Consider the following 11,997-nt stretch of genomic DNA (forward strand, 5'->3'; position numbering starts at 1 on the left):
CTGACTGGCCTGTAGTTCCCCGGGTCCTCTTTCCTCCCCTTTTTGAAGATGGGAACCACGTTGGCCCTCTTCCAGTCCTCCAGCACCTCTCCAGAGCACCACGAGTGTTCATAAAGCCGTGCCAGGGGACTTGCAATGACCCCAGCCAGTTCCTTTAGGACTCTAGGGTGAAGATCATCTGGGCCGGCTGACTTAAAAACATCCAGCCCCTCCAGAAGCTCCCTAACTAAATCCTGAACTAATCCTCTAACAGTTTAAGGTCATTGCTCCTCCCCTGGGATGCCCTAGTGAACAGTTTCCTCCAGGGTCAGTCCTTAACCACAGGGGCCTCTTTCTGCTGTGTTTTCTTAGCTTCAAGTACAGCTTCCATTATACAAAGAGTTGACCCACGAGAACAGAATCATTCATTAGCCATAATATCCTAGAGTTCGGATGAGAAGATAAAAACTCTGCAAGGCATTTATTTGGCTGTTTGCCCACAATTCACAGCACTTAATATCCAGTGTCATCTTAAATAATTCATTAGCACTCAATATGCCTATTACCTCTGTTAAGAATGCCAATAAGTGAAGTTAAATAGGATTCCTGCTGATCCCTTGCCCAGTTTTCAGTTTGAACTATGGGAAATGTATGTTTTTACCAGGCATGAAATAGCATTTGGAGGTAATGGGGACAATAAAATAGGTGCTAGACACTCCCCACTTTGCAAAAATAAAGATGACCACCTCTCCTTTCCTTTGCATGGTCTCCCATGGAGTTGCAGTATCACTGGTGAACATGATTTCATTCATAATAACCAGGCTAGGAGGAGAAGCTCAGTGTCTTCAGCACTGTCTCACAATGATCTGCTGTAATGACCAACATTTGCTGAGTCTAAAGATATTTGGTGACCTCATTAAAGTAGATCTACTTAGTCACAGACAGTCACAAAGCCCCATCCCCATCACCCTTGCACTTAATCTCTTATGCTGGTGGTGTTCTTGGGACAACTGTTGTCTTTTTCCACATCTGTATACAATACCAAATAGTGGGGCCCTAATCTCTGGAGGGTATCAAATTAGAAATAAGAGGTAATAGCAGCTGACTGTTCCCCTTCTCGCTGGCAGTCAAAGTAGAGTGACTAAGGACTGCAATTATTTATTGTGGTCCTTACTAGCCCTCTTATTACTAGAAGTCGTCCCTGTAACTCACGGTTGAGTCACATGGTAAAGATACAGCTGTTGGAAAACTTGCGTTCCTACTTCCAACCTCAACCCAGCTTTGATTCAAATCCAGAAGTTAAATAGATCTGCTGAGTCCCAATTCAGTGCGGTAACCATCACCTCATCTCTCCTGTCTTTGAGGCAGTCATGTGACCAAAACTTATTTCATACCGGGGCGAATGGCATTCTTTTCTTTTAAATGCTGTTCAGGATGTGATTTAAATCTCAGCAGTGTTCTTTTTAATGCTCTGAATGCTCCTTTCATAATTTTTTTAAAGATATCATTGCTTTGACTAGCATCTAACTGTACACCGTCTTCATTTCTCGTAAAAAATAATTTCACTCGAAAATGTGTGTTTGCCGGTGGCATTTAAATTAGATGTAAACCAGTATTTATGATCCTTTTCAAATAAAGTGAAACCTTCAGTTCTTCTCTTACTGTGCTTTTGCTGGAATAGACAAGCTCATTCATGCCCCTTGAAAAGCAATTTTTTAACAAAATGCTGATCCTAACGTTAAATTTGAAGAAGCTCAACTGTTTATCTCCTTCGCCCACAGACACCATACGGTGCATAATATGTAGGACACATTGAGTGGTTGGAATTAGCACAACCATTTGTGAACTGCATATAAATGTATAATTTGCACCTAATTTCCTGTGATAATAGCCAAATTATGGAAGGTGATAGCACCATTATTTTCAAAAAGTTGGCGTGCACGGTGATGAGTACCTTATTGAGCTTGGCAATTTTCAGTGCAGAACCTGAACCAGAACTTCTCCAAATGTAATGGCCTTGCATTGTTAGCACTGCCTCTTCAAAGCTATCTCTCCCAAGCAAGATTAGTGGGACTGGAAAATGTCATTTTATAGAAACGCAGGGGTCACATTTTGCTCGCTCACGCCAAGGTAATGACCTGACCCAGCAAAGCACTTAAACACGTATGCAATCCTGCTGACTGACTGAAAATTAAGCAAGCATTTAACTGCAATCATATGTCTGTGCTCAGGTTTCAGTTGATCAGTAGCACTATAGGTATGTGTAAGTTCAATCAGATCTTTGCTTTCCTGGATCAGGACCTAAGCCAGACCAGAATCTGGCCCAGCAACAGCAAACAGACTCGGTGAAGGAAGATGAAGAGTGAGATATGGAAAAAGGGAAGCATTTCAAAGAAAAAAGTAGGTTTATTGCATTTCAAAAGAGTTTTGTGTTTGAAAATTATGTGCAAACCGTTTTCAGCTCCCTGCTTTGGGGCTGTAATTGACTTGTAATGGATTTTTCAAAGTACCAAAGGAACCAAGTGTCAAATAGTTCAGACATTTTGTGATGATCTGGATCTTATCGGATAAACTTATCTGTACCTTTTAGAACTAGAAAATTGGTCCAGAAATAACCAAGCTTTCCCAAGAAAATGTTCTATATTTTTTTATTGTGGCAGTGCTGGAAATGAGGCAGTTATGTCCTTCTTTTTTTTCCCCACTGCAGTGTATTGGCCAGTGATAACCACTGTCCTCTACCGGATGAAATCAAAACTGTGCCAGAACTGTCATAGGTTCTCAGCTGCTGGCATTTGGAGGGGATTCTCTTTTATTGAAAAGGTATGTGCTTGTAGAGGAGGAGAGTCGGGGTGCTGCTACTGCCAACTGAATCAACAATGAAGGTAGCTACAGGTTCATGATATTTTAGTACTTCTCTTTGCAGTCCAAAGCAAAACCAGGAAGCAGGGGGAAGATGCCAAATGAGTTTATTTACCCAAAGTATGAACAGCAGTATCAAAATAGCTCTGCAGCCCATGTAATATTTGCTGACAAATGAAGGCTAAGAGGTAAGCATCCATTTCAATGGACAGCAGTGCTGGTTTGATGGAAACCACATCCTGCAGGGAGGCTTTGCAAAGGCCATCCTTACTGACATTGTTATTATTACCTATTATTTGTTATGATCTATGATTTCTATTGTATTTGTCTAGACCCCTGCTGCACTGTGCTTGCTGATGTACAAATGCACAGAGAAAAATTGTCCCAAACAGCTTGCAGAAAGTGATGACCAATAGACACCAGGTAGCACTGAGAATGGACCTCAGATGTCCTGGCTTCTGGTCCATTCGTGTGCTTTCTAGTCCACCCTTCTGCCCATATGCTTCTGGTCCAGCTGCCTTCAGCTTTCAGCAGTGCTTGGTCATCTTTAGAAAGCTACCAAAAAGCCATGCATGCTTCTGGAGTGACTTAGGGCCTTTCAGTGTGAGAGTGCCCAGAGAAGGCGACCTGCCTTTCAGATGCACAGCACCCACAGTGAGCTCTTCACCCCCTACTTGAAAAATATACCCTTTCCATGAGCAGCAATGAGCTTCTTTTACCGGCAAGCCCGAGGCAGAGATGAGGCTGCAAATGAGACAGACATCCTCCGAAATGAGACTTTCCCTATCTACTCGGTTTCCCTCAGCCGTGACTGCTAGAGCCATTCAGCACTGCAGGCAAGTAATCTCTTTACGGGGTGTTTTATCATGAATCTTCACTAGACAACTATTAATCTTGAATCATACTTTTATCAAGTGTTTATCCTTTTCTCCCCTAAGGCTTTGGGGATATCAATATTGTGCCTGTCACAAAGAGTTACAAACTGCATCTTCACTACCATTACAGAAAATAAAGGCGCCGCAAAGGAAGTGACCTGGAATTCAGAGAGATCAACAGTCTATCTAAGACTCACAGGAAGGCCACATGGCAAGAAGGCATTACTCTGCCCAGCCTGCCTATGGATCTTAGCCGTAAAGAGTGGGCACAAAGCAGGACGATGGGACCTAGGTTTTCTGTAGGTTTTCACCACAGAATTGGGAGGACTGGATCCTTCAACAGGCCATACTGTGAAGAGACTCATTTGGACACAGAGTGCAGAGTGGGTGCAGGATCAGTGGGTGTGTCTACACATGCATTTACACAGGTTTAAATTTACTGCACAGTAAGTTACTGCCCAATAAGTGGGAATAGGCCAGTGTCTACACATACAGGCAAGTTAACATTGTGTGTGGGCTGATGTAGGACACATTTCCTGGGCAGGACATCGAGATGGTGAAACCCTAAGTAATCTGCCCAAGGTCACAGTGAAATTGTGGCAGGGACAGGAAATTAACTGAGATCATCTGATTCAGATTCTAGTGACTTACACACAAGGCCATTCCCTCTCCATGGGGCAGTCTGATGGATGAAGAGAGACTAAATAACTTGGCCAAGGTCATATAAGAAGTCTCTGGTAGAGCTGGCAATTACACGTGGCTTTGTATAATACCCTAGAGATTAGCCTCAGGGATAGTCCTTGTCTGCTATCCCACTGCACTGCACCTTGTAAGTAGATGTAAAGAGCACTTTGCCTCGGTATGAAAAAATGTGGTAGAAATGCAGGACTCAAGGGGACCTCAGGAAACCATGCAGGCCAACCACCTGCATTGAGGCAGGAGCAGTACAGGGCTTTGTAGATCATCTCTTTTCCATCCATGGTGGCCAGCATGTTAGTAATGGGAAAAGTATTGCAGTCCAGTTCTACTAGAAATGCCGAGGGTTATGACTGCTTTCATAGGCAGGGTGCAATCTCATCTCTACCAACTGCAGCCACATCACCACATGAAGGAAATGCATATATGGGTCAGGTGATGTGAGCATGTGACTCAGCATCAAACCTAATGGTAAATATAAAGGGTAGCCAAAGCTCAAAGGTAAAAGATTAAGAAGAGGTGGGTGTGGTTGTAACCATGAGCGTGGAGTAGGAATGGTGAAGACCAAGTCTGCAGTAGGAAAAAACGGCACAAAACAGAAATAACTTGTGCCAAGGATGAGACCCAGTGAGAAAGGCTGGGCAGTCATGTTTGTATTTCCTCTGAACATGGAAGTTAATGAAGGTCTTGGAAAGCAGAAGAGAAAATAGGGTATTGGCGGAGTCCAATGTGAGCTGCTATAACATGGTAGGCACAGAAGTAAAGGCAATGAATGAACTAGGTTTGAGGAGTCCAATCCAGAGAGCTTTTGAGGGCAGGCTGAGCACACACCTACACAAAACTGTTCCAGGGGCCAGTTCAGAGGTATGAACCAAACTCAAGGATGCTATCGCTTTTTTGACAGAAGCAGTTAGAGAGCCAGATATGCTTCCCACTGACACTGCATAGATAACCTGGAAATGTATGTGGCTGGGCAGGAGAGAGAAAGAAAGGCAGCAGTGGTCATAATATGATACTTTTGCTCACTCCCGTGCTCTGTCTCTTGCATCTAAGATGACCTTTCAGGTAAGAACAAGTAGGTGTTAATGATTTTTTTTTTTTTTTATAAAAACAGCACTTGATCACTTCTCTCACACACCATAATGAAGACGTGCAACTTACTGATGGATGGAGACCCCATGTTCTACTGAGCTCCAGAAAAGGTGAGCCATTTATCAGTGGAAGAGCATACCTAGTTGTTAGTAGGGAAATAGCTAATAAAGGAAACCATCCCCTCATACTTCTTTAACCATTGACTAATAAGGTTTAGAGAGAAAAATATCATGCAGAGAGGCTTATTCCACAAGTTTCCATTAAGGGGATTCTTGCCTCTTTGTCGGAAATGTCTAACACTGGCCACTCTTGAAAAGAACAGAATATACCCAATGAAACTGTGATATGACCATGCAATTCCTAGACTTCTGTTTATAGAAGGAGGTCACTTAGCTCAATAGTGTTGACAGGGGATTTTAGGAACCTAGCCCTTATACCTTTGCTCCAGGCAGGCACAACCCTCAGACGGGCCACAACATCTGCCAGTTGATAATAGGTGAATTTATTGATACAGAGTGATTGCAAAAAAACAACAATGCAAACAATCAAACAATTATATATCTTCTAATCCTAGGGCTGTCATCAGAGTCAAGGTACACGTGGTCGGGATGCAGGCTGTACTCTGAGGCTCTCTCTCTCAAGTGTCAGCAGTCTAGAGGTGGGATGCCGAGGCCCACAGCCCCCCTCCAGTGGGGTGCATGAGATGGGCTGCTGGTATGTCTCGGTCCATGGTGGCCTCAAGGACCTTTGCTGGGGGACAGGGATGGGAATGCCTCTCAAGGAAGAGAAGGAGGGACAGGGACAAAGGGAGGAGGGACTTTTTGTTAATCTCAAATCTCTGCTTTTGTATTCTCCTTCCCCCTTGATGACTCCTGATGACTCTTCATCCATTGCTATCTCTGGTTGACTGTCTCTCTGTGGTCACATGTCCACGTAGCCTTCCCAGTCTTCTCCTAATTTGGTCTGTTCCCCCAAAACCAGGACTCAGCCCCCCTGCTGTTCTGGGACCTTGTAACTGGTGTCACTTATTTTGTGTTATAGGACAGTATTGTACATATTTCTTTGGTTCCCAGGCTGTGTCCTTGTTGTGTTAGACAATCCATTTGCCTTGAAGGCTGTGATCTTGTGTTATGGCATGTCCCCCTCAATTCTCAGGCTGTGTCCAGCCATTGGCCTTGTTGCGCTAGACAACCCATCTGCTTTCACAGCCATATGCAACTCTGTGTGTGAAACCCAGGCTCTCACTAATCAATTAACCCCTGCTGCCCATCTTGAACCCTTATCATGCATATCTCTACACCTATAAGCCAATTCCAAAAAAACAGGCCTTTAAACACCATTTGTAAGCCAACAAATAGCATGCATCATGATTTTTCTCATTGGTCTAATTAAAAATGATCACATTAGTCATTGTGTATGATTCTTTTGGGAAGAGGAAAGCAAACTTTCTTGGCCAGAAATGTTACCTGTAAGTAGAATACCTCTCCTGGAAAGCTCTTTCTTCCCTTCCAAAGGTATTTATTGTGTGGGGAGGAGAAGGAGGTCATTCTAAAACTTCTCCACTAGACATGGAGACCCAGGTCCTCAGATGGTGAAGTCCTCAACCAAGGAATCTTTAATTGATGTCTCATACTGATTGCTAAAGATTTGGGAGGAAAATATTTTTAGTAGTTCCATGTACAAAGTATCCCACATAGCCATGGGATTCAAGATGAGTATGGGCGACTGGTGCCTCTTGAATCTAGGCGAGCACCAGCTCACCAACTGAGGGGTGGAGGGTGCCCAGTGGCTGATCGCCAAGCCCAAAACCACCAGCAATGAAACCAGAAGTGCACTTCCACCGGCACTTCCAGTTTCTGGCTGTGCACCCTTTGGAAATGCCAGCCACATCTCAGTGGGTGTGTGTGCACCTGCGTGCACCCCCTATGCATCGCCAATGAAGATGAGTTATCTTCTATGTACGGCAGGCGATGAACATTTCATCCATTCATATCTCTTTTGAGGATGAGATCTACATGAGAAAGAAGTTTCATTAGTTTCTTTCTGCGTCTCTTACAAGAAGTGCTTTATAGAGAGACAGCTCTTGTCTTAGGGAAGGCAAAAGGAGCGTAACATGGAGACAAAGCTTGACATTAAGAGGATGGTCAAGAAATAAAGATTAGGTGATGCTAGCCTGCAGGATGTTGCTCCAAGAGGAGGTAGTTTGTAGATGACACTGGAGGAAGTAGTTTGTGAACCTGGAGGGATGAATGAGAAGACAGACAGAAGGGGGAGAAACCCATTGCCCAAGTCATTATAGTTAGATCAGCCAAAGCACTGAAGAATATGCTTTTAGAAGCAAAGCATCATGCATTGCTGGCCAAGTAGGAATAAGAAGACCTTCTTAGCCCTGCCTACCTCCTCACCTTTTTGAGACCTGCCTCCTTCTCAGCAGTGGTTTGAACAAGTGTATTCAAGAATCTGTCCCTGCCATAGAACTGGCTCTGGCTTTCCTTTGCACTGCATGCTGATTCGCAGGCATGGTGGCTCTGTTGGCTCTCTCTATTACATTTACACCCTTTATAAGAAAACTACTTTGGAAGAGCAAGGGAGGGCAAGAGAAAGGAGGAAAAATAACTCTAAAATCTTTGCTTAAAGATCAATGTGCCACAAACTGAAGATGGATGTGATCTGAAATGCCATCAATTAGTTTTCATTTGGATGTCACCGCCTTATCCTGACAGATCTGGACTGAAGTTCATGCATTAATCAAATGCTGTCTTCATTACTTCCCTGGCACCACTACCATTGGGGGGAAAACCCAGCATTTCTAAAAGCTATTGTCATATTGGATCCTTTTCAAGGAACAACAACATCTAACCCTTATATATTAAATGTGTGTAGATTTCCAACCATTTTACAGAGAAGGTAAATATTATCATCTGGATATTATAGAGGAGGGAAAATAGAGGCACTTTTAATTAGACCCAGTGTCTATGGTACCCATGAATTATATTGTTTACTGTTTCCCATGGTATCTAGTCAGCTCACATCCTGTCTTCCATGCGGATATCTCTGGAGCTGAATGAGTCTGCTAGTGCTAGTCCATTATTTTTTAATTAATCTTTACTATACCTAGAAGGTACAGCCATGAGTTTTTATTTTCCCATTGTAGTGGATATGTTAAAGCAGATAGCAACAGATAGTCTTCATTAGTCAATAGCTGGCTTATGACCCGATGTAACAGCCATTGGCCATTCATTCTCTCACGCACATCCCTCGTTAAGCTCTCTCCCCAGTAAGAAGTTTGGCAAGGAAAATTTCCTGTTGTTCCAGCACTGTTGAAAAACAACATTAACGGTCCAGAAAGCTCCTCGGCCAGTTCTTTTTACACTTTTGGATGCAAGTGATTTAAACCTCTTAATATCTAACTGTAGTAGCAGCTGTTTAACTTTGTTGCTGTTGGAATAGGAATTAGTTTGTCATCACCCCTGTAGGCTATGACTATATCACTGGTTCTTTTTCAAATATAGAACAGAAATATTTGCTGAACACTTCTAACTTTTCTATATTTTTGACAGTTATATCATTTCCATTTAATAATGGACCCATTACCATTATTAAATTTTCCTTTCTCACTAATATACTATTACCAGAGTTGCCCATCCCTTTGGGGTGCACTCATTTATTAAGGGTATGCTTCTGGGCTCTCTGTAATTCTACCAATGTGCTGCCTGTGTTACTTATGTTTCTATGTGAAGCTGCGTCTCTCCCTTCTGCAAGTCCTCACCCCCAATGGAGCTACCTTGCAGGACTCAGTTTTAATGGGGCTGGGTTCCTCCAACCACTGTATCAGTCAAAACACATGTACACATATCCACACACACAGATTAACAGGGCATGCCTGAACCAAGTCGGGTTATTCAGCATTGACAGACTAACACCCTCACATGCCTTGAACTCAGTACATCAGGGCAACCATAAAATGCAATCAGACACAATCACACGGGTTAAGAGAGCGCATCTGAGTCAGGCCGGGGTATTCAGCATTGACAGACTGACACCTTCATGTGCCTTGAACTCAGTTCATCCCTTATTTCAGCAGAACAATAATAAATGCAGTTAGACACACATACACACACACTAACAGAGTGCGTCTGAGCAGGCTGGGTCCAATCCGCACTTTCAACTGATATTCTCACACACCTCAAAACTCAGCACGTCCCAATCTCTTGTCACAATGGTCCTAGTAGTAACTCCCTTGATGAGTGGGCCCCACCATAATTTTGGGCATTACAGGGATCTTTGGCTTAGGTAAAAGAAGCGTTGCTGCAGAGCAAATGGGGAGGTCAAGGGGAAGGAAGAGTAAATGAGGTTCAGAGAGAGACTACAGTAACAAGCTTGACCATAAAAGTTATTTATTGCCAGGTATATGAACTTATGATGATACCAGTAGTCATAGCCATATGAGAGAGACAAATAAAACAGTTACAATATTATATAGTTTCAGTTAGGTATTTGGGAAAGTCTAGCTCAAGTTTTATCAGCAAAAGTCAGGTTTGGAAAGCTGTGCCTGGAGTAAGAAAGCAAAAAAGTCAGGTTCCTAAAGTCAGAGAAAAAGAGTTGAGGTCTCACCACTCAGCATAGCTTGAACCGGTTGAGGTTCCCAGGCATTTGTTGGAGCTTGCAGACAGGCAGAGTCCTGAGCATGATCAATGAAGGGATTTCAGGCAGAAAAGGAGGGGAACTGGGGCAGCTTTTGGATCCAGGCACCAGGACAGAAACTTGAGCTTGGGTAGGGGTTTTTGTAGAGAACCAAAAATGGCTCGAGGGAGAACACAAGGTTTGTTTATGGGTAAATGATGGCTTATATGCTGGATAACAGGAACTGATCCCTCCTGGATCTGGGTGGCTTTATTCTGAGGGAGCTTGCAATACAGACAGGGAAATTCAGTGTTTTGGGTACCAATAAAGGCGTCATTACTAGAACTGGTCTGAGAAATGCTGAGCTGGGTGTGTGTAGACATGGGTTGATTAGCATTTGAGGCAGGGATCTCCCATCATGCAGTGCACCTCTGCTTCTCTGGTCCCAAAGTTCAGTGCGGTTGTTGCCTTGGACTCTCTGTTCTCCATCCTGAAAGCTAATGAAGGTGCTTTCCTGTCCCATCTCCCCTGTCAATGAGTTGTCATCCAGTTCCATCTCCCATGTAAATGAGACCAGAGGAGTTACTTCACTCCTATCACCCTTGTCTGGAGGGATTTAGGTGTCTCCCACTGCATCTTCACCGTCTTTTTTAAATCCTTCCTCTGATCAGTTCTTCATAGTTCCGTAGTTGGTCGGGTCGGAAGGAACCTGAGCACATCATCAAGTCGAACCCCCTGCCATGGCAGGAAAGAGTACTGGGGTCAGACGACTCCAGCAAGGTGATTATCCAGCCTCCTCTTAAAGACCCTCAGGGTAGGAGCCAACATCACTTCTCTTCAAAGTTGGTTCCGGATCTTCTTGTTGGGGGGTGGGGGGCTGAGTCTCTCCACTTATTTCTCATGTCTCCATGTCACATTTTACTATTCTGTTATGCACGCTTCTGATCATTTATTGTACTTTGTGAGATCTTTCATTTTACATGTGCCTTCAAGCAATGGGCATTGCAGTAGGCATTGCATAGTCTGAAGCTCTGTGCTACAGTCATAAGTCGATGAACCAGTGATATAGCCCCACTTTTTCATTAGTTCCTTCAAGCACCCGACTCCAGTAGGTAGGCAATTGAGACATCACCATCTTTGCAATGGCTCATCAGCCCCTGATGCTAAGGACTCAGCCACTGGAACATCCATTTTTTTGCTGTCAGGTATTTACCATTCATGCCAGTTATTTATACACATTGTGTAACTGTTTTTACTTCTCTTTCAAACAAAGTTGATTTTTCAATCAGTGTGGCATTCTATACTGATGTGGACTTTGGGTGTTTAATAAAAAGCTCTTAACCATTTACAATTATCCATCTGCTTCTGAGTCTGTAAATTTAAAAAGCAGTGAAAAAAAGGAGATACCCAGGCACCTACTTCTTTTCTTGAGGCCAAACCATGAGGTGAGAGTAAACAAACTCTGCTAGTTTGTTTTTAAGCTTAGATCAACCCTGTAGTAGATGGAGATATTTTAAACACAATAACTTATGCACCTTTCACGTCTCACTAGAACATTTTGGAAATGCACTGGTTCATAAATAAATTAGACAATGTAAACCTAAGTCTCAACTCAGCTTTCCAAATGAATCCCATATCTGATCCAAATGGTAGCCTTGGGCATTGAAGGTGCAGACAGAAGAGCAACTCCCTGTTGTAACTCATAGCACTTCACAGGAAGCGCCATGAGTTACAATGATCCTCCAGACCCAACAGATGTTTGCTGTTGGGTTCTGGGGGTTGGTAGACTGAGTTCCTGTTTAGAGCAGCTTCAAGCCTGCAGCCAATCTCCCCTCCCAGTCCCAGCACTCTTTTCCCAGAGGGGAGAAAGGGA

The sequence above is a fragment of the Gavialis gangeticus genome, unplaced genomic scaffold (genome assembly GCF_001723915.1).
Source record: "Gavialis gangeticus isolate Ggan-Ray unplaced genomic scaffold, GavGan_comp1, whole genome shotgun sequence".
Taxonomy (NCBI): domain Eukaryota; kingdom Metazoa; phylum Chordata; order Crocodylia; family Gavialidae; genus Gavialis; species Gavialis gangeticus.